The sequence below is a fragment of the Budorcas taxicolor genome, chromosome 1 (assembly GCF_023091745.1).
Source record: "Budorcas taxicolor isolate Tak-1 chromosome 1, Takin1.1, whole genome shotgun sequence".
NCBI classification, from domain to species: Eukaryota; Metazoa; Chordata; class Mammalia; order Artiodactyla; family Bovidae; genus Budorcas; species Budorcas taxicolor.
In genome coordinates, this window is record NC_068910.1 from 9,118,209 (window position 1) to 9,125,114 (window position 6,906).

A 6,906-nucleotide genomic window follows, 5' to 3' on the forward strand; every position below is an offset into this window, starting at 1 on the left:
GGTTGAGATTAAAACATACACAGTAACATATCATGTATCTGTATATATACATATATACACACACACACATATTATATCTATATAAACATATTTTTATATATAAGATACTGAGGGCTTCCCAGGTGGCACTGGTGGTAAAGAACCTGCCTGCCAATGCAGGAGACATAAGAGATGCAGGTTCGATCCTGGGTTGGGAAGACCCCCTGGAGGAAGGCATGGCAGCCCACTCCAGCATTCCTGCCTGGAGAATCCCATGGAGAGAGGAGCCTAGCGGGCTACCATCCATAGGGTGGTAGAGTTGGACATGACTGAAGGGATTTAGCATGCACACATATGTGTACTACCTATGTATAAAACATAAGCCCCAAGGACCGACTGGTCAGCACATGGAAATCTCAACACTATGTAATGACCTATGTGAAAACAGAAGGTGAAAAAGAATCTATATATGTGTATATGAATAGCTGGATCATGTTGCTGTAAATCTCAAACACACACAACATTGTTAAGCATTTCTACTCTAACAGAAAATGGAAATTCCTTTAAAAGAAAATGAATAGAAACACGTGCCTACTCTGTTCCCCTCAGGCCTCAGTGACCGGGGCTGCTGTCACATCCTTGCAGCCTGAGCAGGTTTGGGTCCCAGGGCTGGAGTGTCATGGGGCTGAGGGAGCTGGGAGATGTGGCAGCCAGTGAGCCCCCCATGATACTCCAGGGCCTGGTCCTGTTCCCACGGCACCCCAGACTGCAGATGCAATCCAACCCTCCCACACCCACTGCAAGCCCACAGCACCCCAAAACTGGTGGACACTCTGGGCTTGAAGAGCTGTGAAAAGTTACCTTTTTGGACATCTTTTAGTGGTGGGATTCCTGCTTTCAGCCTCCTTTTTGGCGTCCCTCCGCCAAGTTATGGCAGCACCCCCAGCAAAGCACCTTTCTGGAGTTAAGGTTTGGCTGGTGGGTGAAGCTTAAGAAAGAAGTAGTGAGATACTCTTGCCTGGAAAATCCCATGGACGGAGGAGCCTGGTAGGCTGCAGTCCATGGGGTCGCGAAGAGTTGGACACGACTGAGCGACTTCACTTTTCACTTTCATGCACTGGAGAAGGAAATGGCAACCCACTCCAGTGTCCTTGCCTGGAGAATCCCAGGGACGGCGGAGCCTGGTGGGCTGCCATCTATGGGGTGGCACAGAGTCGGACACGACAGAAGCGACTTAGCAGCAGCAGCAGCAGCAGTGACATACAAGCCCTTGGGTGTTTCTTCTAGCAATTTGCACGCTAATTTACAACCCAGGAACCCCACTCTCATTCACTAAGGCTTTGATTGCCCCAGGGACCAGAACAGGGCCTGAAGAAATGCTGCCATCTCGTGGCCATTTCTGGTAACGACAACTTGAAAATCAGTGCTTCAAGGGATAAATTCAGTCTATTCTACCCGCCGTGACCCCATGGACTGTAGCCCACCAAGCTCCTCTGTCCATGGAATTCTCCAGTCAAGAATACTGGAGTAGGTAGCCATTCTCTTCTGCCTGGGATCTTCCCTACCCAGGGATTGAACCCTGGTCTGTTGCACTGCAGGCAGATTCTTTACCATCTGAGCCAAGGACAACTTGAAAACCAGTGCTTAAGGACAGTTAGTATTCACATGGCCTTGGGAGCGCTCCGTGAGCCCTATGCTTGAGAAATAGCCTGAAGGAGGTAATAGTAAGAGAATTCCAATCAGAGATGACTTTCAAAAGCCAATTTCAAGTTAATTTTAGCATCCTTAAAAAGTAATAAAACACATGAGAAGGTCTTCACCATTCCTAATCCTTAAATAAACGCAAAGCAAAATGACAATCAGGTTATCATCTGACAGCAGTCAGCACAAAGTCTACAAATAATAAATGCTGGAGAGGCCATGGGGAAAAGGGAACACTTCCTATGCTGCCGATGGGAATGTAGATTGCTAACAGCCATTATAAAAAATGCTACAGAGGTGGCATCCAGAACTAAAACATCAACGACCATACCATCCAGTAATCCCACTCTTAAGCGTACATTCAGAGAAACCCATCTTTCAAAAAGATACGTGCACCCCAACCTCCACTGCGACACTATTTACAACAGCCAAGGCATGCAAGCACCCAAAATGTTCATCCATTCGCCAACGGATAAAGAAGGTGGGCTACACACATACAGATGGATGATTACTCAGCCACGAAAAAGATATCATGCCACCTGGGCAACCTGGATGGAGCTGGAGATGATCACTCTAAGTAAGCCAGACTGAAAAAGGCAGATATCCCATGATATCATGTCAAAGTGAAATGGAATAAAGGATTCGAATGAACTAGTTTACCAAATAGAAACAGACACTCTACTTAGAATAGAGACTTAAGGGGAAAGCTTGGGTGGAGGGATAAAAGTAGCCTGGGATTAATATACACACACTACTATATATAAGAGAGAAAACCAACAATGACCTTCTATATATTACAGGAACCTCTACTCAATGTTCTGTGATAAGCTATAAGTGAAAAAAATCTGAAATAGTCCGTCTAGTCAAGGTTATGGTTTTTCCAGTAGTCATGTATGGATGTGAGAGTTGGACTGTGAAGAAGGCTGAGCGCTGAAGAACTGATGCTTTTGAAGTGTGGTGTTGGAGAAGACTCTAGAGAGTCCCTTGGACTGCAAGGAGATCCAACCAGTCCATTCTGAAGGAGATCAACCCTGGGATTTCTTTGGAAGGAATGATGCTAAAGCTGAGACTCCAGTACTTTGGCCACTTCATGCGAAGAGTTGACTCATTGGAAAAGACCCTGATGCTGGGAGGGATTAAGGGCAGGAGGAGAAGGGGACAACAGAGGATGAGAGGGCTGGATGGCATCCCTGACTCGATGGACGTGAGTCTGAGTGAACTCTGGGAGTTGGTGATGGACAGGGAGGCCTGGCATGCTGCGATTCATGGGATCACAAAGAGTTGGACAGGACTGAGCGACTGGACTGAACTGAACTGACCTATATATGTAATCAGTCCTTTGCTATTTACCTGAAACTAGCAGGGAATTGTATATCAACTATACTGCAATAAAAATTTAACATTAAGTATGTAAGTAAATAAATAAGTCAGCTTACAAACAAACTTGTTTGCACAGCAAAGGCATCCATAAATACACTATAGACAATCTATGGTATACAGAAAGTATTTGCAAAAACTGTAACCTACGAAGTATTAATTTCCAAAATATACATAGATCTCATACAACTCAACATCAGAAAAGGAATGCAATCAAAAAATGGGCAGAAGACCTAAATAGATATTTCACCAAGGAAGACATCCAGATTACCAACAGGCACATGAAAAGACAGCCAGTATTGCTAGTTATTCAGTTCAGTTCAGTCGCTCAGTCGTGTCTGACTCTTTGCAACCCCATAAACTGCAGCACACCAGGCCTCCCTGTCCATCACCAGCTCCGAGTTTACCCAAATTCATGTTCATCGAGTCCGTGATGCCATCCAGCCATCTCATCTTCTGTCGTCCCCTTCTCCTCCTGCCCCCAATCCCTCCCAGCATCAGGGTCTTTTCCAACGAGTCAACTCTTCACATGAGGTGGCCAAAGTATTGGAGTTTCAGTTTCAGCATCAGTCCTTCCAATGAACACCCAGCACTGATCTCCTTTAGAATGGACTGGTTGGATCTCCTTGCAGTCCAAGGGACTCTCAAGAGTCTTCTCCAACACCACAGTTCAAAAGCATTAATTCTTCGGCGCTCAGCTTTCTTCACAGTCCAACTCTCACATCCATATATGACAACTGGAAAAACCACAGCCTTGACTAGATGGACCTTTGTTGGCAAAGTAATGTCTCTGCTTTTGAATATGCTATCTAGGTTGGTCAGAATTTTTCTTCCAAGGAGTGTCTTTTAATTTCATGGCTGCAGTCACCATCTGCAGTGATTTTGGAGCCCAAAAATATAAAGTCTGACACTGTTTCCACTGTTTCCCCATCTATATCCCATGAAGTGATGGGACCGGATGCCATGATTTTCGTTTTCTAAACGTTGAGCTTTAAGCCAACTTTTTCACTCTCCTCTTTCACTTTCATCAAGAGGCTTTTTAGTTCCTCTTCACTTTCTGCCATGAGGGTGGTGTCATCTGCATATCTGAGGTTATTGATTTTTCTCCTGGCAATCTTGATTCCAGCTTGTGCTTCTTCCAGCCCAGCATTTCTCATGATGTACTCTGCATAGAAGTTAAATAAGCAGCGTGACAATATACAGCCTTGACGTACTCCTTTTCCTATTTGGACCAGTCTGTTGTTCCATGTCTGAGATACGCAAATCAAAACAACTGAAGTATCACTTCACATTGGTCAGAATGACCAACATCAAAAAGTCTATCAACAATAAAGACACATGTATCCCATTGTTCATCACAGCACTATTTACAATAGCTAGAACATGGAAGCAACCTAGATGTGCATCAACAGATGAATGGATAAAGAAGTTGTGGTACATATACACATGGAATATTACTCAGCCATAAAAAGGAACACATGTGAGTCAGTTCTGATGAGGTGGCTGAACCTAAAACCTATTAAACAGAGTGAAGTGAGTCAGAAAGAGAAAGATAAATACAGTATTCTAACACATATATATGGAATCTAGAAAAATGGTGCTGAAGAATTTATTTACAGGGTAGCAATGGAGAAGCAGACACAGAATAGATTTATGGACATGGGGAGAGGGGAGGAGAGGGTGAGATGTATGCAAAGAGTAACATGGAAACTTACATTACCATATGTAAAATAGATAGCCAACGGGAATTTGCTGTATGGCTCGGGAAACTCAAACAGGGGCTCTGTATCAACCTAGAGGGGTGAGATGGGGAGGCAGATGGGAGGGAGTTTCAAAAGGGAGGGGATATATGAATACCTATGGCTGATTCGTGTTGAGGTTTGACAGAAAACAACAAATTCTGTAAAGCAACTATCCTTCAATAAAAAAAATAATTTTTAAAAAGTCTATCAACAATAAATGCTAGAGAGGTAATGAGGAAATGGGAACATACCGATATCATGGGTGGAAATAGAAACTGGCGCAGTCACTACAGAGAATGTTATGGAGGTTGATCAAAAAATAAAAAATAGAGTTATCATTGGTCCATCAATCACACTCCTGGACATTGATCCAGAAAAAATGAAAAATCTAATTCTAAAAGATACACTCACACCCAATGTTCATATGTTCATAACAGCACAATTTGCAAGAACCAGCAACGTAAATGTTCCCAAACAGATGCATGTACACAGAAAATGTGGTGTGTGCATAGATATATGTATGTACACACACATACATACACACGGGCTTCCCTGGTAGCTCAGCTGGTAAAGAATCCGCCTGCAATGCAGGAGACCCCGGTTCAATTCCTGGGTCAGGAAGATCTGCCGGAGAAGGAATAGGCTATCCACTCCAGTATTCTTGGGCTTCCCTTGTGGCTCAGCTGGTAAAGAATCTGCCTGCAATGCGGGAGACCTGATTTGAACCTTGGGTTGAGAAGATCCCCTGGAGAAGGGAACAGCTACCCACTCTAGTATTCTGGCCTGGAGAATTCCATGGACTGTATATAGTCCATGGGGTGGCAAAGAGTTGGACACGACTGAGTGACTTTCACTTTCACACATACACGCACACACTGGAGTATTACTCAGCCATGAAGGACAAAATAATGCCATTCCTAGCAACACGGATGGACCTTGAGATTATCATCCTGAGAGAAGTGAGTCAAAGACAAATACCGTATGATATCACTTATATGAGGAATTGTTAAGTCATGGAAATGATCCTATTTGTAAAATCAAAACAGACTCATAGAAAACAAAGTTATGGTTACCCAAAGGGAAAGGAGGAAGGGATAAATTAAGACTTGGGGATTAAAAGATACATATTCCTCTATATAAAATAAAAGACTTCCTGTATAGCATGGGGAACTATATTCTGTATCTCAAAGAAACCTATAATGGTAATGGTAATGGTAATCTGAATATATATATACATATATATCAGTTTGCTGTACACATGAAACATTACAAATCAACTATACTTCAACAAAAGAAATACATTACTCCTGGGTCTTCTAACTGGACAATTACTCCAATATTTAAAGTTGGTGCAAGTTTTCTTAATAAAGCAAGTCACTCCCTAGACTCCTTAAGATGTCCCCAATGATAAGAAACGAAGGTCTCTTGCATGCTAACATGTTTGTGGGAAATGTAATATGTGAAGGTAAATGTGTTATCATCCTTTCATAATTTACAAGATAAAAAATACTTAACTGTAATGTGAGGGCACTTTTGCGATCTTGATCAGAAAACAATTAGGGAAGGACGGATCAACCTGAATGACAAGTGTCCTACACCAACACTGTGGCCGAGACTCAAGGGGAAATCCTTAAGTTGTGCTGGGTTTAGAACGGTCACTTGCAGCCATGGTGTTTGAATGGAGCCTTAGAGGTTCCTGCCTTACTGCATAGGTTTTGTGTTCTCTGTACCCTTTGTTAGAACATTCTGTGAGGGCCGAGACGTCAGAGGGTTCCGTGTGCAGGGCGTGTTCCGTACTTACAGGCCTCCGGGTGTGCAGGTACATGGTTCTCTCCTCCCCACAGCCCTCACCTACCTCATTCCAGGCCTCCTGGAACCTGCAGAGGTCGGAGCCCCTGAGACAGACACGAGTTTATCGCGGCACCCAAGACGCCTTGACTCAGAAGACAATCCAGTGACCAGGAGCCCCAGAGAATATTGCAGGCTACAGGGGTTCGGGGAGTCTAGATACTACCAAGGAAGGAACCCTAAGACCCACGCCGCCTGGAGTTCATGACATTGATGCCATCCTTTCCCAGTTCCTTTCAAAACAAACCAACAGGCACGG